General features: G+C 40.6%; 1 protein-coding gene across 2 annotated transcripts in view; it reads right to left on the reverse strand.

Moving 5' to 3' along the window:
• The window catches only part of Dpp10 (dipeptidyl peptidase like 10), a 1,497,630-nt gene that overhangs the window by 1,380,073 nt on the left and 91,953 nt on the right, over positions 1-25,604 (reverse strand). The gene's annotated exons all lie outside the window — the stretch shown is intronic.

Here is a 25,604-nt window from a genome sequence, read left to right on the forward strand (position 1 = left end):
GTTCATGTCAGGGTCTTCAATTCGATTCCATCAGTCCACATGTTGGTTTTTATGCCAGTACCAAGCTGTTTTTATTATGGTAGCTCTATAGTAGAGCTTGAGGTCGGGGATCGTGATGCCTCCAGAGGTTTTTTTATTGTACAGGATTCTTTTTGCTACCCTGGGTTTTTTGTTTTTCCATATGAAGTTGAGTATTATTCTTTCCAGATCTGTGAAGAATTGTGTTGGTAATTTGATGGGGATTGCATTGAATCTGTAGATTGCTTTTGGTAAGATTGCCATTTTTACTATGTTAATCCTGCCTATCCATGAGCATGGGAGATCTTTCCATTTTCTGACATCTTCTTCAATTTCTTTTTTCAGGGACTTAAAGTTGTCATATAGGTCCTTCACATGCTTAGTTAGAGTAACCCCAGGTATTTCATATCACTTGTAGGGTCATGTATCTCTGATTTCCTTCTCAGCCTGTTTGTTTATTGTATATAGGAGGGCTACTGATTTTTTTTTAGTTGATCTTGTATCCTGCTATGTTGCTGAAGGTGTTTATAAGCTGTATCAGTTCCTTGGTTGAATTTTTGGGGTCACTCATGTGTTTAGCATGTCATCTGCAAATAGGGAAAGCTTGACTTCTTCCTTTCCAATTTGTAACCCCTTAATCTCCTTATGTTGTCTTATTGCTCTGGCAAGCACTTCAAGTACTATATTGAATAAGTATGGGGAGAAGGGATAGCCTTGCCTTTTTCCTGATTTTAGTGGTATTGCTTTGAGTTTCTCTCCATTTAATTTGATGTTGGCTATTGGCTTGCTGTAAATTGCCTTTATTATGTTTGGGTATGTTCCCTGTATTCCTGATCACTCCAAGACCTTTATCATGAAGGGTGTTGGATTTTGTCAAATGCCTTTTCTGCATCTAGTGAGATGACTATGTGGTTTTTTTTTCCCCTTGAGTTTGTTTATATGGTGTATTACATTGACAGAGGTTTATTCTAAATTATAAATGCCTGGCCTTGGCTTGGCTTGTTTCTAGCCGGCTTTTCTTTGTTTAAATTACCCCATCTATGTCTATCTTGGGTCTTAGGGCTTTTATCTTTCTCTATGCCTCTATGCCTGTATACATTTCCTTTTATTCTCATTCCATGTCTGGCTGTGTAGCTAGCTGCGGGGCTGGCCCCTGATATCCTCTTTTTTTTCTCCTTCTCTCTTCCTAGATTTCTCTTATTTATCCTCTCTGCCTGCCAGCCTTGCCTATCCCTTCTCCTGCCTTGATATTAGCCATTCTGTTCTTTATTAGACCATCAGTTGTTTTTGACAGGCACAGCAACACAGCTTCACAGAGTTAAATGAATGCAACATAAACAAAAGTAACATACCTTAAAATAATAATCTGTGATACCTGTGTATATGCATGCATTTTCATGTGTGTATGGATGTATATGCAGCAGCATGTACATAGGTGTATACACACATGTGGAGGCCATTGGTTGACATCTTGTATCTTCCTCAATTATTGTCCACTTTTTGCTGGAGTAAGGTTTCTCAATAAACCTAAAGCTCTCCACTTATGCTACTTTAGCTAGCCAGTATACCTTGGGGAATCCATGTTTCTACCTTCTTTGCACTAGGATTACAGCTGTCCCACAGAGACTACACAGCTCTAAAACAATGTTGGAAATCCAAACTCTGGTCTTCATGTCTATAAGACAGTGCTTTTTCCACTGAGTCAGCCCTCCAGTCCCATTGACCAAGTTTCTGATACTGCTTGGTTACCCCAACATTGAATTCAGTTCTGACACAATCTCCATAAAGTTAACATGAGGTCACACAAACTAAAGACCCCATTAAACAAAATCGCTGATACTTCAGGAGACAGCCACATGTCTGGGCCTCTTGTATTTTTTGCTAACTGGCTGTAATACAATTGGTTTTCTACGATTCACTCATCAAGTTCCTTGATTGACATATAAGGCACAGAGCTCAGAGAAATGCCTACTTCAGTTTCATGATCTGTTCTATAATAAGGCATAGGATAATGGACACAGATGAGCATGGATGTAGAGAATCATGGAACCAAGCCTCTGAGCACAAGATCTTGTCACCCATGATGTGGCATTGTATCAGTCTCCCAAAACATGGAGGTGTTTCCAATTTGGAAATGAGCTTCAACCAGACAGCTTGATCTAGAGTTCTTCTGATGACAGCCCTCATGTGTTTAACCACTATGTTTTGAAATGAAGTTTTATTGTAACACAATCATACCTTACATATGTCTAGTCTTTTTGGGATACAAGGGCTGGGTTTAGTTATTTTCATTAAGATTAAGATAACATGGGCCAAAAAAAATCTCAGCTATTTCTGGCTGGCCTTTTATCATTACATTTCATTTATATATAGTTGTATGTGTATGCGTGTATGTGTGTGTCATGCGTGTGTTGTGATACATATGTGGAAGCCAAAGAACGACTTGCAAGATCAATTCTCTCCTTCCAACATTTGAGATGCAAAGTGGATCTCAGATCGCCAGGTTTCATGACAGGGTACCCTTACCTGTTGAGCCATCTCCCTGGCCCCTGCCTCGCCTTCTACATGGAAATATGCTTCTCAGTTATACTGATTTTGTTGTTGTCATGATCTCAGACTAACCAGACTCTTCTTGCCTCAGGAACTTATTTGCATCCTTCAAGCATCATTTCAACATTTGGACCATTCCTTTCCTCACTGGATTGCAGGCTTTTCTCCTTAATTGCCACATCATAGTTACAATGTAATTTTTTAGTTATTTTCTTGAACCCTACTCTAAAATTGCTCTTCTTTCATCTGGTGACTCTCTTTCCTATTATCTCTCTCATCACTGTGTGTCTGTGTTTGTTACTGTTGTTGATGGTTCTTTAGCTACCAGATCAGTCTCTGAGGTGAATCATGTGTACAAATGCATCCCTTCTAATAGACTGTGTGTGACATAATCTCAGCCATTGCTGCAGATCAAACTCTGAGACTATGGCATGGGACCACTCAATGAAGGTTTGAATTTGTGTGTGCCATGCAGCCTTGAAGAAAGATCAGAACCACAGTGGCTCCCTAGAGACCATTTAGCAGAAACTCCTCTTTGGGTAGATGAAAAATCATGGAAAGCAATAGGATACATGTCCAGGTTGGATTCAAATTTGCTTCTATGCCATGTTCAGACACTTAACCTGTCACTTAGGCTGCCATCAACTGAGTGTCTACACAGAACCTGCCCTACAACAGCATTTATCAACAGCTCTCTTTCTTGATAAATCTTGGAAGATCACAAAATAAATTGGAAGTTTTATTTATTGAGGCTTTATTAGTCAATTTTTGTATACTCTTTAAAAATGAGACATTTTATAGAGAATTTGCTAAACAAATTAGAACTATCCCACTGTTAAACTGCTGGTTTCTGAAGTCTATAGCAAATCTTTCCTGGCAAATGATTAGCAATGGTGCCTCCTCACCAACATGTTTTCTCCCGCAAGTCCTTGTAACACCCTTAGTATCCAGTGGAGTCCCTGGCCTTGTTTAATCAGCAAGTGCTATCTACCCCAATTCCATATTTGGTCTTGAATTTTATGTTAGATGATAAATTCCCTGAAGATAAAATCATACTTGATTAGTCATTGTGATTAACATTGCCAAGTCCCTTAAACTCCCTTAGTGACTAACAGTGCCGAGAACATGAAAATGAGTCTGGAGAGATGGCTCAGTACTTGAGTGCTTAACTCACTTGCAAAGTGCCAGAGTTCAGTCTTCAGAGCCCATGTAGGGTGGCTTAACACTACTTACAATACCAGTTCCAGGGTACTCAATGTCTCTTCTGGCTTCCTTAAGTATCTTTACTCACATGTACCTCACACAGACATACACACACAGACACAGATACACACACACACACACACACACACACACACACACACATACATAATTAAAATACATTATTTTCAAAACAAATATGAAGAATATTAAATTAATGTGTCTTGGTTTCATGTATCATAAAACTTCTTCATTCTGAGGCTGTGTCTCCTTCTTTAGCTCCTACAAGTCACTTCTTGGTTACTGAAAATCTAAAGATTCTCCCATTGGTCTGAATCAAGTCCTTACTCTCTCAGGGCTTCAATTGCTGTGATAAAACCCCATGACCAAGAGCAACATGAGGAGGAGTTGATTCCAGCATATGACTCTCAAGTCATACTCCACCACTGAGGAAAGTCAAGGTAGGAGCCCAAGGCAGGAAACTGGAGGCACAAACTGAAGCAGAGGCTATCTAGGGATGCTGCTTATTAGCTTTCTTTCAGGAATTGTTAAGCCTGCTTTCTTATGGAACACAGGACCACCAGACAAGAGATGGTTCCACCCACAGTGATCTGGACCCTTCTAGATCCCATCAACCACCAATGAAAAAAATGTACAATAAGTCAATATAGTAGGGGCCTTTTCTTAATTGAGGTTCCTCTTCTCAAATGACCCTAGCTTGTTTCAAGGTTACAAAAAGCACAACCAGGACACTAACCCTACTTATGTTTAGCTGAAATACTTATTATATTCTGATAGCCCTACATATATTTCTATCTATCTATCTATCTATCTATCTATCTATCTATCTATCTATCTAGTTAGTTAGTTATTTTACATCCCAGCCCTGGTTTCCACTCCTCACTTCTCTTCCCATCCCCTCCTGCCTCCCTTCTTCCCCTCTCAATCTACTCCTCCTTGTTTCTATTCAGAAAGGGGCAGGCTTCTCATAGATATCAACAAAATGTGGCACACCAAGTGGCAGTCAATTTTATTAGCACTTAAAATTACACATAATAGCTTTATTATGACATCTCCATATAAGTATATAATGAATTTTTCCAAATCCCCCACCCTTAACCTCTCTTGTTCTCCTCCTATTTCTATGGATTCCCTTCCTTTCACAACCAGTATCCCTTCTGCACTTATTTCTTTAAGACTTCTTCATTCTAATTATGTGAGGGTTTTGCCTGTGTTAATGTCTATGCACCAAATATGTGTTGTGCCTGTGGAAGCCAGAGGAAAAAGAGTAGCAAATCACCTGGAAATGGAATTGTAGATACTTTTTAGCTGCCATGAGAGTGCTGGGAACAGGTGTGTGGACAACCTCTCTTGGATTTCACCCCTAAAGAAATGTTTCAAGCTTCCTTCAATTGTCAATCATCTCGATGTTTTCTTTCTACCCTCTTACACTGTTAGACAGCATGTTTCTGACAGGCAAAAAGAAATGCTCTCTTTACTTCTTTATGGACTGAGCTCATCAACACAGCCCTCACATCCAGGATGAAGCATACCAAAGGATCAAAATAAATTTGTTTCATTAGAACAAAGGACACAAAGTTGTGTGAGTGTGAATGTAAATGATGGGGCTCAAAGGACCGGGCTATCTCCTAAGGCTCCTCTGTTTGAGGCCAGGAAAGCAAGAGCCCAGCTGTGATCAAAGCACTTGCTGAGCACTCACTCCTCCATCCTGGGGGGAAAACGGGAGAGTTCAGGCCAGGCATGTTTAAGAGCAGCACTGAACAAATAAAAGTTAACAGCCCGTGTGGGAGAGGAGTTTGCCTAGCTTAATGACTTGGCAGCAGAGTAGTGTGGGAATGTTTGAAGAGATAGAGACCTTATCTTTTGTCAACTCTCTGCTACCAGGGCTCAGAGCAGCCATGAGGAATATTTCTAAAGAGTAGCAAACATAGAGTCTTATTCAGCCATCAGGAGGCAGAGGGAAGAATTGGTATGAAAGTGTGAAATAATTTATCCTTAACGGACTGTTGTAATGGAAAAATCCACTCAGAAAGAAAAGAGGTTAGATCTGAAGGGGTGGCTCAGTTGGTAAAGTGATTGTCTTGCAAGCATGGGGTCCTGAGTTCAACCCCCAGCACACACATACAAATCCTGTAATCCCAACAGGAGACAGGATGGGGGAGTCACTGAGCTCTCTGGTTAGCTACTCTTGATGAACCTTTTAGCTGAGAGAGAGAGAGAGAGAGAGAGAGAGAGAGAGAGAGAGAGAGAGACTAGACATTAACCTCTTGACTCTACATATATATGAATGTTCACCTACACACATGAGTGTGCAACACATACATTGAAGAGATCAAGTAAGCTGTTCATTTTTCTATCTTTTTCTCCTCCTCCTCCACATTCTCTCCTTCTCTCAAGAACAAGTCACTGAAAACATGGGCCATGTGAACCTTTCTTGAACTTGGGAACCTGGAAATTAACCAATAGGCAGACGACTTCCAACAGATGAGAACTTCATTATACACTTAGCCCAGTGAAGAAAGTGAGGAAACAAGATGTTGCCATGCTAAGAAACTGCAGAAAACAGGGAACAAAGAGATGCCCTGATGGGTTTATATTCATTCTGTCTATAAAAGGGAAAGCCTTACAATGCAGAGAAAATGAAAACTTTGTTTTGCTAACAAGAGAATTTTAACCATTAGTACTATTGTTACTATGCATGGTATCCTTGGTAGGAAATGGGTACAGGCTTCCTGTTCAACTATTCTGGTGTCTTTTTGTTGTTGTTGTTGTTTCGTTTGGTTTGTTTTTTTCCGAGACAGGGTTTTTCTGTGTAGTTTTGGTGCCTTTCCTGGATCTCTCTCTGTAGCCCAGGCTGGCCTCGATCTTACAGAGATCTGCCTAGCTCTGCCTCCCAAGTGCTGGGATTAAAGGCGTGTGCCACCACCGCCTGGTTTATCCTGGTGTCTTTAGAGAAAGCACACTTTGAATGGTTTTCTATTAACTTGGAAAAGCTACAATTCTTTTGAGCAAAAACACACTTACTTATATGAAATCAGAAATTTATTTTTCCACTATTTCACACATGTTTTAGAGAATAAGAAGTTGAGCCAGGAGACTCCCAAGAATCTCTCATCTTAGGAAGGAAGGAGCAGACCTAATCTTGATAAAAATCCATAACATTAGAAGATTCAGCTTGGGAAGTAGAGTGTCAATCAGGGTGAGCCAAGAGAAATAAAGTTCTTATCCATGTCTCAGAACCTGCACACACTGGGCTATTTTTAAAACAAGAGTTTTCCCATTTTCAACCCACATTGATTACTTCCTTAAAGATGAGACAATTTGTTTTCTCTAGCTAAGTAGACAGCCTGGGGTGACACAGCTGGCAATCCTTAGAGTTGATCATATTTCAAGAGGCTTTGGTGCCTCTGCTTAGAGGTAAGGGCGACAAAAACCTGTACTGCTCAGTGCCACAGACATAGCTGGGGAGACTTCAGGCCTAGACACTGTGTAAGCATGGCTCTATAAACGCAGCTCTATCTTGTTTCTAAGTTTCCAGCCCACATGCAGCCTCTACAAGCTGGGACTTGTGGAGAAGACAGGCAGGTCATTCCCTGCCAGAAAAGCTGCATGAATGTAGATAAGACATCCCTAAGGAAGGGCCGGAGAGATGGCTCAGCATGTATGTGCTGTGGAACAATCATTTTCTACACTATGAATATGTATTACTATCATTGGTTAATAAAAAGCTGGCAGGTTAGTAGCTGGGAAGAAGTTAGTCAGGAAAGCCAAACTAAGAATGATAGAAAGAAGGAGGGCAGGGTCAAGAGAGATGCCAACTAGTTACCAAGCAAGCAGGACATGTAAAAATGAGGTAGCAAGTCATGAGCCACATGGCAAAGCATAAGTAGAAATACAGGTTAATTTAAATGTAAGAGTTAGGTAGTAACAAGCCTGAGCTATCAGCCGAGAATTTATAATTCATATTCAGCCTCTGAGTCGGTTATTTGGGACCAGGCAGTTGGGACAGGAAACATCCATTTACATGTGCAAGCCTGTCCTGTTTCTGCATAGGCCCTGAATTTGATTCCCATCACCCACTTCAGATTGCTCATAACTGCCTGCAATTCCAGCCCAGAGAATCTGCACCCACATAAACAAAACCACACATAGTCACACACACACACACACACACACACACACACACACACACACACATGCATAAATATAAATAATTTTAAAATAAAAATTAAATTATTTTTAAGAAGAGAGATACCCATAAAGATACATTCCCTTTATGAGGTAGAAATTTGCTTCTTTGTAAGATTTCAGTGAGGACCTCTTCTTTCTTTTACATTTTGCCTCTTTTACCCAAACCAATATAGGACTATTTCAATAATTCAAATTAAAAATCTCATAATCACAATTCACAAATCCAGTTGATTTCTAATTGTGTCTGATATTTTAAGTCATTCTTCTCACACCACAATTTTTCTTGCTGTAATTGCTCAATAGGTGATATAAACAAATTTTTCCATAAAAATTCTGTAAGTCTAAAAGTATTCTTTTAAAGATTTATATATGAGTTTGTTGTCTGGATTCCATACATACATGTAACTCTCTGCATTCAGGCAAACATGGACACACATGTGCATACAGAGACAGAGAGAGAAAGGAGAGAGAGAGAGAGAGAGAGAGAGAGAGAGAGAGAGAGAGAGAACAATATCCATTAGAGAAACTTTTCTAAATGGTTAAGAGGTTTTTTATTATTTATTTATTGCTTAATTAAAATGTTTTTAATTGAAGTGGGATTACAAAACATCCCCCCTAACTTTTTTCCCTCTAGTTCCTCTTAGATGCCCCCTGCAACTCCTCCTGTACCCCTTACTCTTTAGTTCTTAGCCTCTTTTTCTTTTATTATAATTGTTATGTGTGTGTCTGTTTTGTGTATATTTGTGTGTGTATACATGTGCACATCTTGATCAAGAAGTTTTTTGAGTTCTCATTTGAAATTTCTCTCAAGACATATTTTTCCTTAAAATTAGGGGGATAAGATGTGTGGAGACCAAGAAAATTGAACAAAATTTTTAGCAGACACTGGAAGATGTTATGGTGTATGAGTTTTAGGCACATATGTTAGAAGGTGGTCTATGACATCATCTGAAGCTAAGACTAAAAAGAGAATAAATGATATCTTTCATGTGTGATTTGGGGAACAGGTAGAGCACCCTCGGAGATAAAGGGAGGGATGAGATAAGTTTTCACAAAAGTGATATAAAACAAAATGCTTTCAAAATATCCCAATTTATATTCATTTTTGTGAATGAACCACTACTGTGATAAAATCAAAGTCAGCAATGACAAAACACCATAAACAGTTTAGGGTACAATGTTTTCTCTCAGTAGCCATTGCAGAGATGGCTGCCACAATAGAGAGCTACATATGAACAGTGTGGTTCCTGTCTGAATTGCTAAGAAAAATCAGAATTATTAATTATTTCAAATTAATAAATTCACAGTTGAATTATTTTATTTATGTGTGTGTGTGTGTGTGTGTGTGTGTGTGTGTGTGTGTGTGTGCGCACATGTGGGTGTGCTCAGTGCCTGTAGAGGCCAGAACAGATTTCCTGGAGTTGAAGCTACATGGGATTGGAAGCTGCCCAAGGTGCTGGGAACCAAAGCTAGGTCCTCCACAAGAGCAGCAAGTGTTTCAAACCTCAACCTTCTCTCCTGGCCCACACCAGATGATTTTAAAACCATGACTAGCATGACTTAAGCAATTATCAGTTTTCTTAATGTGGAATACTTAATCTTATCAAGTTTGTTAAAAGTTTTCCAGGTATAAGAATATATATTTAATTTGGTAATGTTTTAAAACAAGTACCAAGCTTCCAATCTCTGCTTCTTCTCTGTTAACCTCTGAGTAGATGACAACCATCTGTCTCAGATTTTTTTCTGAGACAGTTCTAATTACATCTATTCTATGCCATTGGCCTTCCAAACCATCACATTGTCCCAGATATGTCAATATCATAGTGTCAAAACTATTCTTATTAGATACTTGAAAGCAACATGAAAGCCCTTTTGTCAGATTGCATTTGATTCTTTATTTGGAAAATATGATCTCTGTACCAGCCTTATGAAAAAAATCTGAATTGGTGGTGGATTTGCTCTCATTGTTTTATTTAAGTGTGTGTGTGTGTGTGTGTGTGTGTGTGTGTGTGTAGGAATGTGCATATGAGTCAGTTCAGGAGTCCATGGAGGTGAGTAAAGGACATTGGACCCCTTGTACAGGTGCTGGGATCTAGACTCAGTTCCTCTTCAAGAATAACAAGCATTCTCAACTCCTGAGCCATCTCTCTAGCCCTGGTGGATCTGATTTTGCAAATATTTTTCACCTTTGTTCTGTTACTAGCATTGGACTTCAGGATTAAAAATATTAGAATATATAGTAAATGACCATATGTAGTTGATAAAATGAAAATATTGGGAATTACTATCTGCAAAATGGGATCAATATCATTGTAATTTTAATTCACTATGAATAATATATAGAGTTACTGTTCCAAGTGATGCATCACTATAGTGAGTCTGCTATGTTTTGGAAGATGGCATTTATCACTGAAGTCCTTTAATCTTACATCATTCAACAAATCATTTAATAATGACTGAAGTACTGTCTTCTCTGTGCTAGATATAGGGAATAAAAATATAATGTTGATTTTTAAGACAAAAGGGTCTTAAGTATACTTAAGCATACAAGCCCCCTACCCTGCCCTAATACCCTGTGCCCATTTTTTGGGATCCCTTAGCTACTCCCAACCAAACCAGAAGTGCAGCTCAAAGTTGAACAGCTTGCAGACCTGACAAGTTCATGAATCTTTAAGGTTCCTCTGCAAACGGCATTTTGGAGGAGGAATAAACTAACATGAAAGTCTTTGTTGAAAAATGTAGGCAAAAGTGTAAGTGGGAAGGAAGAAGAAATGAATAGCTTATAAGGATAAAACAAAACTCAGGCAATGTCAGGGAAGATTGCACTCAACCAGTTAGGGGAGACACTTGCATGCCAGGGAATAAAGATGTTGCTCAAACTGCCCTGTGTTTCCCTAGCCACCAGACCATTAAAAATTTCCTGTCTGCTGTACTCCATGTCTCTTAGTCCCTGACTTGGGCTTTAAGAAGTGCCACTTACCCAACACTTGGCATTGTGTGGTGTACTGATGTGTTAAATTTTCCTAGGGAACAAAACTAAGATCTGATCACTCTAGTAAACACGGAGGATAAACCAAAGTTTGATCTCACCAGTCCAATTTTGTGAGATCAATGAGTTTATTCTTACAGAGCATGGGTGACCTCAACACTGCAAAGTCCCACCCATCGTAGACTCCAAGTTCATGGACATTGCATCAGTGGGTCACACTTTAATTAACTTCTATTTCCCATGTAGTCTCCCATCTCCTAAGATCATTTGTAGCTTAAAAAGGGACAATCTCAGGTGTGGGTCTCTGAACTCCCTTCTCCACCCTCTGTGGAGTTTCAGTCTCTCATAATGATTATCAAAGACCTGGCTACCACAGTATTGTTTTGCTTTGGTTGTCATGGCAACCAGGGGTATCGGGTTATGTCAGAAGACAAAGCACCATCAACAACTGAATATTTAGTGAGGACAAAGCCTGTGATATCTATGTGCTTGGAAGGAGGAACTGGTCAGAGATGAGACTGAAGTCAAACCCTGAAAGTGATGAGATTCAAGCAGAGAGTGCTAGCAGAGGGAAACCAGATGTGCGTGTGGGGAGAACCTGAACAAAGAATCTCATAGATTCCGCAAGAACTGGAAAACACAGTGGGTCCCAGCACAGAGCCTTAGAAGAGGGGCACTGGGAAGGACGGGCAGGGCCACACAGGCCTATGGATTTCTAGAACAGCTTGGGTTTCATGTTAAGAGGCATTTATTAGAGCTGTGAGATTATGTGGAGTTTCATGTGCTCTCATTATGGATTAGCTAAGTTCATCACAGTATACAAAATAGCACAGGCTTGAGAGTATAGATCGAGCTTGTTGATTGACTACTAGTAGTTGGAGACCCTTTAATGTTCTCATTTTTATATGTCCTAACATCATTATAAGCTTTATGTACAGTTGAACACAAAGCCCTGTGCTGTATTAGAATATATGCATATTATAATTAATAGTAATTTCAATAAATGTAATGACTCATGTTAATGACATTTTTCTCACATATTATATACACATGTATATACAATTGTTAGGTAGTCATTTACATATTACTTGTTTCACTGATATTTGTAAACATGGTTGATATACTATATAATTATAACAATGTATATGTGGTATGATACGTGCATAACATATATGCACACTGTTACCTTTTGGATGAGGCTTTAGGAGGACACCAAGACAGATTACTGAGGAGTAAGTTTATTAGTAATATGGATAGACGGACACAGGGGATCCAAGTAGGGTTCAGGCTTCAGCACCAGAAACAAGCAGCCTGATGAGAGCTCTGAAGGGAAGAATCAGAGCCTGTGTGACTGAAATGCGGATCTGCTCCTCTATTAGCTTTCTAAGGATAGAGAAGGGTCCACAGAACAAGCTTGTAGGCAGATTCTCTGGTTCTCTGTCCAGAGGAAAGGAAGGGAGTAAAGAGAAGGACCTGTGACTACCATCCCCTTTGATGTAAATTCACTTCCTAAGTGAAAGATCCTAGCATCAGGGAGACTGTTAGCTGGGGATACAAAGACAATGTCTCAGTAAGGTGAACCTATGGGTATCTATCAGAAGAAGATGAAGTCCAACATTACCTTCTTACACATAGATGCATGTATGTATGTATGTATGTATGTATGTATATATATGTGTGTGTGTGTGTGTGTGTATAACATACATGTGCATATCTGTGTGTTTATAGCTAGAGTCTGCATTTTTTAAAATTATGCTGGTTGCAGTTAAGAAAGTTGCTGGTTAAAGTAAAGAAAGTTGAGGAGCATCCAAAAAATTAGAGTAGTCATCTCTCTGCATATTCCTTAGTGGCCATTTTCTCCTGCCTTGAATAGGAAGAGATATCCTCTTAACTCCTGTGAATTCTGGTGAATATGTTTGGACAATCAAGGAGTTATGAACCTCAGGGAGGGAAGCCCTTGTGCACCTAAGAAAGAGAACTGGGTGTGGATTTTCTATGTTCTCATCAGCCCAGCAAGCCAGTGCTCTGGGGTTAGCTCTGCCAGAAGTTGAAAGCTATCTGATCCAGTCCTTCTTATCTGTGAAGAGAAAAGCTGCCTCCCCACACACTCAATCTGTTATCAACTCTTCCATACTGCAGTGCAGAATGAGCAAGAAGTCATTGTCCTGAGTTGTCAGCCAGATTTTATTTCCTCAAATGAACCTAAGTTCTCCTGAGAAAACACAGACACATCACTCAACATTGTCACAGAAGAAAACACAAAGATCTATAACGGCCTATCACTGTGCCCAGCGCACAATAGATGCTAAATAAGCACTAACTAGAAACTACTGTCATTGGCCTTTTCAGTTGAGCCTCAGTTGTTTTATAGATAGGGGTGGACCACCTCACACTTTTGGGTCTGCGTCTCTTCCTCTGGTGGATGAAAGGTTTGTATCACAGCTCCAAACCTCTGACAACCTGTCACCACAAGGATGAACTAAGAGAGCAGGGAGCCTTGGTAACTAGAAGAGCTGGGTAACATTCTCTTTTCCTCTCCAGTCCAGTATTTTCATCAATTAGAGAAAACAAATACCTTGGATACCAGGTCCATAGATCCATGATCCAAAAAACCAAAGAGGTCACCATACTCTCACATGAATCCCTTAGCAAAAGATGAAAGGAAAACCAGGAAACATTCTTGGAAGGACTTCAGAAAGTCCCCAATTTCTCTCTAGAGATTTAGAGCCCTAGAAGGTAAAGAAGGGGGAAATGCAAATATTAGGCTAGAGAGATTACTCAGTGGTTAGGAACACTTACTGGTCCTTCCAAGGACTGAAGCTGAGACCTCAGCACCTATATCTGACAGGTCACAAATGTCTGTAACTCCAGCTCTATGGGATCTGACCCAACACCTGCTTCTGTAATCTACGGGCATATGTACACACATGTATGTGTGATCACATACACATATACACACAACAATAAAATAAAACAACATGAATATTCCTAAAAAGTAAAAATGTTAATTATTCTAGTTCAGACAGTTGCAAGTATCATATATATATATGATTCATACTATATATGTATAATATAAAATTCTCAAAGAACAAATAGCACGTTGTATGGTATCATGTTAATTGAAATAGACATTTATTGATGTATTAAAAAAAAGCAAGTATCAATAAACTAATGCTGAAGAATTTGCTAGTTTTCATTTTGTCTGTCTGTGAACTGCTATCAAAATTGCAGATTTCTAGAGTTCTTGCTCCAGACTTCCAAATAAGAGGGCATTTTGGGCTGTCTCCACATCATGGCATTTCTCAGTACAGGAACTACATTTTATCTGTTTACATGACAGTGCTTCTCAGGAAATACCTGGGCTATGGCTACAAAAGTGCCACTAACAAGCTCTGTGATCCTGGAAAAAGCAGCCTCCATCCCCCATAGTCGAGCATCATTGTCATGTGTAAAATGCTGATAATAATACTCACCCTGTCTACCTCCTGGGGATGTCATGATGATCAAATGAGATGGAATAGAAGCAAAAGTGCTTTGAAGAGCATCCTCAGCCCACAGCTGCACGGGGGGATGCTTGATGTATTGTTGCTATTGTGGCTGTTGTAGTCCTCTTGCTTCAGGATGATTTGTCCCTGAGGATTTTCCTCATGCACCACAGGGACTGAAGGGAAAAGGGCCCTCTCCTCCCTACTGGATGCATGGCACAGCTCTGAAGGGAGTTTGCAGACTCCAAAATGTAAACAACCTATTTCTACAGAGTTGATTTTCCTTACAGAGAAATGAACAACTGCTCCCCACTTTCTTTCCAAATATACATGAATTCATGTCCCCTTGAGAGATTCAACTGCTTTATCTCCATAAGCGGTTACCATCCTAGGTGCTTGCTTGTCTCTGAATAAACCCACTGAAGTAATGATCTACTCCTCAGATCTCCTAGGAATATATCCACCTATTTTTAAATAAGTGACATCCCCAGGGACACCAAATGGCATTTTTAAGAAGTCAGGAACTGGGAGCCATGACATGCAACCATCTGCATACCTGAGACACATTATGAAGATATCAGGAAGAAGGAAAGGGTCTCCCAGAAAAGCCTTTTTGTCTACAAGCTGATCAGCATGGAACAATTGCCCTTCCATAGAGAGACTTGCTCTTTGGGATTATGAAACTTTTCTACCATATAGAGTCCTGTCTAATAATGTAAATAAGAGTATTTGACATTATTAACACATGGGCTTACTGTGAACTTGCCCAGAGCAAATTTGAAAAAGAAGACACAGAAAAAGAAAGCAAAGAAGGCAAGAGGCAAGAAAGGTCAGGAGACATGCCATAGTTTATTTATAGCTATCCAAATAAATAATTATAAAAACTGCATAATGGAGGCCCAGTAAGGTAGAAAATTGATCATGAATATGCCCATATTAGACCAATGTAAATCCAATAACTGGATTTTAAGTCTACATGACCAAATCATTTTTTAAAGTAGATTAAAACTGAAAAGATTTATCTTTTCCTGTTTGAATACTATCATAGTAGGTGTGTGGACTGGATGTAAAACAGCCTCTGTAACTTGACGTCTTAACACTTGATCTCCACATTGTGGCATTGTCTCAGAAAGCTCTGGAGCCTTTAGGTGGAGACTTGCTGAAGAAAGTGAGTCACTGAGGGCAGACCTTGAGTCCTATACCCTGGTGACACCTTTGGTTCTCTGCTTCCTGTTTGCAGATATGACATGATCAGCAAGCTTCCCGCTTCCCCTGCCATGCTTGGCCCACCATGATGGACTTTCCCCTTTAAGTTGTTATTGCCTGGGTATTTGATTGCCACGTCCACAAAGAAAACAGTACAGTAGGAAACCATTGCAACCGAGAGACAGTCTGTGGAACACAAGGGGCTGAGAAGAGCACAGATCTGAGAGGGAGTACAGGCTTCAGCTATTCATGGCAACACAAGTTCCTGCAACAAGAAAGTAAAGATCCTCAGAAGTACAGAGCAGGGACTCTGATCCCAGCCTTGGCAGTGGGGTGATTGTCACCAGCAGAGGAATGTGGGGAGCATGGTGTTCCAGGCACAAGAATCAAGTATGTAAGGGCACAGTAGTGTGATGCTGGTTGGCATTGTCCATGAACATATGCAAAGCATGCATGGTCTTGCTAAAGTGCTACAGGCCGGGAAGGCTATGTTAAAAAAGCAAGATTAAATAGTTTGGTGCCGTGGGGGCTAACCTATATGAAATCTCCCAATGACACATTATGCTTGGATTTTATGGAAACACAAAGATGCTTGAGCTCTAAAAAGAGAAAGTAACATTGTCAGATTTATTTCAGGAAAACACACACACACACACACACACACACACTCACACACACACAGAGTTTATAAGCAGAAAAGATGTGTGCAGTGTGCAGCATAGAAAACACAGGAGGAAAGAAACATTCTGCCTTGGTGAATCACTGGGATTTGGGTGGTGAGAAACATCTGCTTCAGGGTAACTCTCTGGCTGGAATTTCCTACTCAGATTGAAAGATGAAGGAGTGATTGGTTTGGGGCACAGTAGGCATGACTCATTTTTAGAAAGCATATGAATTTCTCTTAATTCAAATTATAATGCAAGATCAGAGAAAAACTGCTGAGAGACAGGGGAAATTAGGAGAAAATTTGTTTCTTTTCTCCAGTTGAGCTCATTTCCCCACTGGCTAGTTTCTGCGCTTCATATCTTGACTAGTCTACACTTCGTCAGAGGTGACACCAAGAATAATTATCTTAAAATGTTTGGAACAGAGTAAATTAATATTTGTTAAATGGGAAGAAGCTTATGGTTGTAATTACAATTGTATCTTCTAAACTACAAGTTAAGACAGGAGCTGAGGGACTCGGGGGGATAGCTTAGTATGAACACTTTTTGTACAAGCATGAGGATCTGAGTTCAAATCCCAAGCACCCATGAAAAAAGTCTGATGTGGATGAGCATGTGCCTGAAACTCCAGTGCTAGGGGAGGTGGGACAGAGAAGGGGGATCATTTGGGCTTGATGGTCACCCATCTTCAGTGTCAGAGAGAGACCATGTCTGAAGGAAATAAAGTGAAGAATGACAGAACCAGACATCCAATGTCCTCCTCTGGCCTCTACACACATCCCTGCAGGTTCCTACACACACCACACAAACAATCCTCCCTCCCTCCCTCTCTCTCTCTCTCTCTCTCTCTCTCTCTCTCTCTCTCTCTCTGCATGTCTGCCTGTCTGTCAGTCTTAAACACATTCACAGGTTTTAAAGAGGTGGCAGAAGGAACACACGTGCTTAATGTTGTCCTTGTGACCCCCAGTAAGTACATTTTCTTTGTAAGGACTTAAACCGTGAAAATTGGGAAAAGACAAAGGAGACAATAACTATAGGATTCTGGAAGCTGGCAGGCAGCTGGAGGAGAATAGCTTACTCAATAGAAATAAGGAAGCTGGGTCCTAATCAGTTTCAAGGAAAATTGAGAATCAACACAATTCTACCACAGAATGGAAAAGAGTCTCCAAAAGTGGTCTACAGAGCAAGATCCAGGACAGATACCAAAACTACATGCAGAAACCCTGTCTCCAACCCCCCCCCCCAAAAAAAGAAAGAAATGACTATGCTCAAAGTGTTCCAATGGTTGAAATGCCAAGAGAGCCCAGTAGTCAACCTTGCATTGCAGGGAATGGGTTATCTGTGTAAGGGCACACTGAAGGCACCAGGGCCTTCCCCTCCCAGAATCACAAAACTCAACAGTTTAATCAACAGACATTCAGGTACCTTTTTTGTGCCTCAAACTCTCTGTGTAGCTGAGGATACCCTTGAGCTCTTGATTCTCATGCCTTTATCTCTTGAGTGTTGGGATTATAGGTGTGTACAATTGAGCTATAACCCCATGCTTTTGAATCCCTTTTTGAACATGGAATTCTTTTTCCCCCATTTTCCATGTGTGTGTGTGGTAAATACATAAGTGTGCAGGCATGTTTTTGCATATGTGTGGGTGCCTATGTGTGTGGACTCCTGTGCACATGGGTGTACATGCATGTCGAGGCCTTAGTTTTATGTTAGGAACCATTCTCAGTTATTCTTCCACTGTATTCATTGAGACAAGGTCTCTCAGGCAAAGCCATAGCTCCATTTTAGGGCTAATCTTGTAATCCAGCTTGTTCTAGGAACTCCAGCCTCTGCCTTTTGAGACTGGATTTACAAAGGGGCTAGTGATCTGTCTGAACTCTGGCCCTCACATTTGCATGACAAGCAATTTAATGCTGAGCCATCTCCCTGGAAAGCCCAATTTTGGTCTTAACTCTCCAAGATAGAGAACTCCCTTCAAGATGGAATGAAGAGACCCAAATGAAGATAGAATAAAAGAAGAGTTTGAAGAAAATAGAGGCCATGCCAAAAGAGAAGAGTAAAGGAGAGAGCAGAGGACACCTTTACTGATACCCTCAGGGGAAGGACAGGATGAAGGCAGGCAAGAGGGAGGTAATACATGGGAAAAATGTTAACGTGGTTATCAAAGACGCCTGCACATTCAATTCATAAAGAGAGAAAGCAAAGGCAAATAACATTTTAAAAATTGTGAGATAAAAGTGAGGTACTATGCCTTGAAACAGAGCAAGTTAAAATGCTGAAGGGATGGGTTGGGGACAGCAATAGAAAATAAAAGTAGAAAGTCAAGTAAAATTAAAAGTGAGACACTGTGTCCTGCCCGGTGAGGAGGTGGAGAGGAAGGAAGCAATCTAGCAAGAGATCACAGAGGCCAAGGAGGGAAACTGACCAACGTAGTAATCCAAGGGAACTTTCTAGAATGGATGGCGAGAGGTTTTAAATTCAAGGACCCACTGGATGCCTAGAACTATGAATTGTGAAAGTATATAAGATTCCAAAGAAGGGAGATGAGATTGAGTGTGGCTTTGGGCTTACCAGTAATAACTGTGGACGTGAACAACATTAGGAAAATGCTGTTACAATTCTGAGGGAGGATTGTTGCTATGTGAAAGTCTATTCCTAGACAGACTGGCAATTAATGGCATGTTAAAAATGAAAATATTTTCAGGCTTTTCAAGATTCAAAAGTTCCTTCTCCTCTTAGCCACTCCAAAGAAGTGATTAGATTATGAAGCTTAATGTTGATTGCCAACTTGACAGATCCAAAATCAACCAGAGTGAAAACTTCTGAACTTGTTGGTGAGGGGGTTTCTAGATTAGATTCAATGAGGACAAAAGATGCCCCCTGGATGTGGGTGACATCATCCCATGGGCTGGGGTCCTAGTCTCAATAAAGGAGAAAGTGAGCTGAGCACCAGCCTTCATCTCTCTGCTTCCTGTTTGCAGATGCCATATGACCTGCTGCCTCACACCCCTGCTGGCAGGAGTTCCCCACCATTATGGACTGTATTCTCAAACTCACAGGTTTAGAAGGTGACCAGCATGATGGGATCAGGATGCTCCAGGAGTCAGATGAACCCAGAGCCCAGTGCTACTATCTAAATCTCATACTGGAATGATGAGCTAAAAAGCTTGTACCTAGAGAGAATCTCAACTTTCTTAGTCTTGAGCTCTGATTAGTCACCTTGTCCTGCTCCTGAATCATCTGGAGACATTCATCCTCTCATCCTACATTCTACACACAGCCAGCCTTGATGCTTTCCTGAGAGCTGTTACAGGATATGCCACGTTCAAGAGCTAAACATGCCCCAAATCATGTTTCTACTCGACGTCCAGCAACTTACCTACATCTTCACCCTGCTACACTACCTGAGTATCGTCTCTAGGAGACTCCTTCATGTGAACATCTGGAAGAAAGGGGAGCACAGGTTACTGCTTCTGTCTCCTCTTCTCTTGAGTGCCCTCACTTAAGAATGGCAGTATCATCCCTTCCTTATACATTTAGTAAACCTAAAGCTAAAACATGCATTATTTAAAAGCATCGACAGTAATGATATCCCCAGAAACAAAACAAAGCAATCATTGATAGTGACTTCAAGACAGTGAGGGCCTCCAGAGGCATACTGAGAGAAGACACTCTCAAAAATACACACAGGAGGCTTCTGAAGACAGACCGTGTTCTCATTCTTCATTGGTTTAGTCTCTTTTATTTTATCTTTATTGAGACATATGGCCCAAATGGACTCCAAGATCACTAGGTAGCCAATGATGACCTTGAACTTCTGATCCTCCTGTCTAGCTCTCCTAAGGTCTGAGAACCACAGACTCATATAGTATTAACCCATGCTTCAGGAGTATAAGACATTATTGCATTATTTATAAGGAGTATATATATTTTATATATTCTTCTAGCTATGTAACTGTAAGGATTCTCAAGGGAGACAAAATCAATAGAACCCAAATATATATATATATATATATATATATATATATATATATATATATATATATATATATATATGGGAAGATCTATGATGGGATGGGCTTATGCAGTTATAAGGCTAAGCATTCCCAGAGTTGGCTATTTGCTACTGGTGAGCTAGGGGAGCGGTGGTATAATTCAGTTCTGGTTCAAAGATCTGAGAACTGAGGAACTAATGGTATGTGCTTTGGTGAGAGTCTTGAAAGTGGGTCAGCCAGGTAAACCAATGTCTAAGATCAGGGAAAGATGGATGTCTCAGACCAACCAATTCTTTCTTCCTTTGCCACTTTGCTCTATGCGGGCCTTTAGATGAACTGATAGTGACAAGTTTCCCTGGCTGACCAGTCAAAATGCCAATGCCTTCAAGGAATACCCTCACTGACATGGCCAGCAATAGTATTTGCTAACTTTCTGAACCTTGCTGGGCTCAGTGAAGTTGCAATATGAAATTAATCACTATAATAGAATAATTGGCAAACAAAAACAAACACCATGGGTTATCTATACCTCTTTGAGCTTATTTTTTAAATTTACAGTATGTTCATGTGTATGTGTGTGTGTGTGTGTGTGTGTGTGTGCATAATTGTGAGTGTACATGTGAAAATGTGTGTTTTTATGCACTTACAAGGATCTCACTGACCACCAGTGGCCTGCTCGGCATATATACAGATGTGGTGATCTACAAGTATTTTGTTCTATTTACTGCATGAAAGCAGTCCAGATGCTGTCCCCGGAATGCCAACTCTAATAGCCATATCTAGTTGCTATTGCACTAATGGTTAATGGAATTACAAAGAAGGCTGAACTTACACAATTGCCATTTCAAAGAAATAACATGTTGGAGTCTTAGGAAATGCAAAAATAGTTCTTGCCAGTTCAACATCCCCAAAATTGAAATCACATCAACCCTCAAAGGAAAAAAAATGTGATATAGTTGAAACCAGAGAAAGAAATTAGCTTTTTCCCATTGAGGAGGGAGATGGGCTCAGACTATTTAGACTGTGTGATGCCTTTGTGGGTTGAAACACTGTTAGTTGTATATCCCACTAATGTTCAGTTTTTAAATTATCAGCTCAATAATAAATTGAACTTAAGTTAAAAAAAAAAAACAACAAAAAAAACTTTTGACATCAAAAATGAAACTGCTTAACAACAAAAGTCTTATTGCTTTGATTCCCCAAATAACAAAGATGATGTAGTTAATGTAGGGCATCTTTTCCTGTGGATGGAAGGCAGAAATTCTCCAGATGCCTCTGCTGCCCTCGTTATCCAAAAGCAATGTGCTCAGGTCAGAGGGCCCCTCGGAAGAAGCCCTGTGGGGAAGCTGTGCAGGAGAGCTATTGGCTCCAGAGATGGGGTTTTATTGTGGATGCTCCTGAAGGATGGAATCGGAGACCTACTGCTGACCTTGAACAGATAAATGTTTGTGAATGAGCCCCTGTCCTTGGACCTCAGGCTGTGTAGCCCAGCGCAAGTCAGTTTACCTCACAGCGACCATTAGACAATAATCATTTAAGGTTGGGAGTTTATTCTGGCTGCTTCAGTCAAGTGTTCAGTTTTATTTTTTGTTTTTGATTCTATTTGGCTTTAGTGAAACTTAAAAAAAAACATTTGCTTTATTCTACATTATGTGTGAACATGGGCAGAGGAAAGGATGTGCACAGGACTATGGGCTCCCATGGAGATCAGAAGAAGGAATTGCATATCCTGGAGTTGGAGTTAGAGGCAGTTGTAAATTGCCCAAAGTGGTTTCAGGGGAACAGAATCCTCTAGAAATCACTGAGCCCTGTTAACTATTGAGTCATCTCTCTAGCCCTCAGTGACACATTCTTCATTGTCCTTCTCATACATATTTATAAATGAACAGCCACCTTGCATAACCATACAAAAATGAAAGCAAACTATGGAACTTCTCAGGGCTGTGAGTGTAGTGCAGTCAAGATGAGCTTGCCTAGCACAGGCGAAGCCTTGTATTTAACCCCCACGTCAGATAACTAACAACACTAGCCCTAGTCTTAACTCTGTCCCAGCACCCAGGGGATGGAGACAGGATGGTCAGAAATTCAAATCATCCTCTGCTACAAAGCAAATTCCAGGCAAGCCTGGCATAGAAGAGACTTTCTACAACAGGTTTTAGAAGATGATGGAGTACCTACTCAAGGACACACTAAATAGATGAAAACATACCCAAAGACCATAGTAATTCAAAAGGCAAACTTACATGGCACCACTGCGGAAAAGTGTGAAGGAGAGCTTGTGCTAAGACTCTAAGAGAGGAAAGGGAGAGATGGCTTTGCAGTGTGGCAAGGGCACACACTGTTCATGGAGAAGACCCTGGTCCCACTCCCAGTACCCAGGCAAGACAGCTCAAAACTGCCTATAACTCCAGCTTTAGGGGGTTCAATGTCATCTTTGAATACGAACACACACACACACATACACACACACACACACACACACACACACACACACACTGAGAGAGAGAGAGAGAGAGAGAAATAGATCTTAAAATAGAAAATAGAAAAAGGTAATGTAAGTCAGAAGAAGTCCTAAAGAGAAGAGTATTCAAGACTTTAAAGCTAGATATCTATGGCAAACCTGAATACATTGCACGTGGACAGCATGGTTGGAGCTCAGTGATTGTGATAAGAATGGAGAATCAAAGAAAGACTAGATCACACAAGCCTTGGCAACACTACAGATCTATCTATCTTAAACCTCAGAAGACTTTCATCAGGGAAGTAGTAGTCAAACCCATATTTAAAAGTAGCATGCTGGGGCTGGAGCCGTGCCTCAGCGGTTAAGAGTGTTTGCTGCTTTTACTGAGGACCCGAGTCTGGTTCCTAGCACCCATGTCAGGTAGCTCACTCTGTGTCACTGAAACAGTAAACAAGCTTATCCCTCACCATGAGCTAGAGATCAAGTGGCTAGAATCCATAGTAGTAGTTCCCACCCCATGAAATGATTGAGGGCTGATTTTCCTAAGGTACAGTACTTGAGGACAGAGTTATAAAACTTTCATGTAAACTCTTGGGCATTAACACAGATCATCTTCCATTGCTTATCATATTGATGGCCTTTACATTCCACAGTCACACTCAGACTAATCCCTTAACAGATGCTACCTCTGGAACCTAACTCCTCTGCGGCACCCTGTGCTTGCTATGTAGCCTGTAAGGACGGTGTGGATTTGTCACTCCATAATCAAATTCTTAATATAACCTTACTTCACTTTAAGACCCCAGTGGCTATTTTTCTTATTGGATATTAGTTTATAACAATTGGTCTCTGGGATAGCTAATGCAAATTGTCAATTTAATTTGGAAGCATGTGTCAGTCTGTTACAGCATTACTAGAAAGGATTAGCTGAAGGGAGAAGACTGTCCCTTGGAGTGGACAGTGTCTTCTAGCAGTGGCCCAGTTACAAAGAGGTGCGAGGGGAAAGCAGTGTTGCTTGCTTGACTACCTTTGGTTTTTGCTGGTAACGATATCTATCTGTCTCATTGCTGCTGCTACTGCTCCTGTCATGCTCTGTCACCATGAGACTCCAGTTTCTTCAGCCTCCTGATATTGACTGGCCAGCAGAAGTTCTCTTGAAATCCTTCTAGTACCATATTGGGAATGCTGAGGCATCCAGCCCCTTGGAATGAAGTCAGCTAGTCTGTGCTATATTTGTTCTAACTGCCTGAAGGATCTAGGCCAGCACTTAACAGGTTGTATGCATTACTTTACATTTGAGTTCACTTCTCTAAATGGTATGTTATGGTGTCAGATTACAGAGTGTTTTGTGGTTTCTGGTTCTCTGCTTAACTTAAAGAATCGGAGTAGAGTTTGTGAGTTAAGAAACAAGACCCTGTAGAACCACAGGGAAGAACTGGGAAGGTGGCTTAGTCAGGCAGATGCTTGCAGAGCAAGTATGAGGACTGGAGTTAGAATCCCCAACATGATGGGCTGGACAGTCTTATGCCAACTTGGCAGACAAGCTAGAGTTATCTGAATAGAGATAACCTCAACTGAGAAAATAATCTCCATAAGATCCAACTGTATCCAGGTTCTGGCTATTACAAATAATGTTGCATGAACATAGTTGAGCATATGTCCTGTGGTATTGTTGAGCATTCCTTGGGTATATGTTCAACAGTAGAATAGCTGGGTCTTGAGGAAGATTGATTCCCAATTTTCTGAGAAATTGCCATACTAATTTCCAAAGTGGCTGTAGAAGTTTGCATTCCCACCAACAATGTAGGAGTGTTCCCCTTGCTCCACATCCTTTCCAACATAAGTTGTCTTCATTGTTTTTGATCTTAGTCATTCTGAAAGGTGTAAGATGGCATCTCAGAGTCAATTTGATTTGCATTTCCCTAATGACTAAGGATGTTGAGCAATTTCTTAAATATCTTTTGGCCATTTGAGATTCTTCTGTTGAGAATTCTCTGTTTAGCTCTATAGCCCAATTTTTAATTGGACTGTTAGGTATTTTGATGTCTAGTTTGTTGAGTTCTTTATATATTCTGGAGATTAGCCCTCTGTCTAATGTAAGGTTGGTGAAGATCTTTTCTCATTCTGTCCCTCAACTGAAGAATGGATAAATATAATGTGGTACATATACACAATGGAGTACTACTCAGCAGAGAAAAACAATGACATCATGAGGTTTGCAGGCAAATGGATGGAACTAGAAAATACCATCCTGTGTGAGGTAACCCAGACTCAGAAGGACAAACATGGTATGTACTCACTCTTAAGTGGATACTAGATATAAACCAAAGGATGACCAGAATGCAACCCACAGCTCCAGGGAGGCTAGCTAGTAAGGAGGACCCATGGAAGGATGCATGGATTGCTCAGTCATGGAGAAATGGATGGATCTACATGAGCAAACTGGGGGTAAGGGGGAGGTAATGGAGGACAAGGGATGGGGGATGAGAGCTTAGGGGAGCAGGAGGTTTGAGTTAGAATGCGAACAGAGTGGGAGAGCAAGGAAAGAGATACCATGATAAATGAAGACATCATGGGAATACAGAGAAGCAGAGTATGAGGGAGGTTCCCAGGAATCCACAAGGATGAATCCACCATGGACTACTGGCGATAGTCAAGAGGGTGCCTGAGCTGGCCTACTCTGGTGATTGGATGGCTGAATACCCTAACTGTCATCATAGAACCCTCATCCAGTGACTGAAGGAAGCAGATGCATGGCTGGGTCCCAGGAAGAGTACCAGGAGTCCAATGATGAGAGAGAGGAGGGATTCCATGAACAAGAGA

Source organism: Onychomys torridus, chromosome 11 (genome assembly GCF_903995425.1).
Source record: "Onychomys torridus chromosome 11, mOncTor1.1, whole genome shotgun sequence".
NCBI lineage: Eukaryota > Metazoa > Chordata > Mammalia > Rodentia > Cricetidae > Onychomys > Onychomys torridus.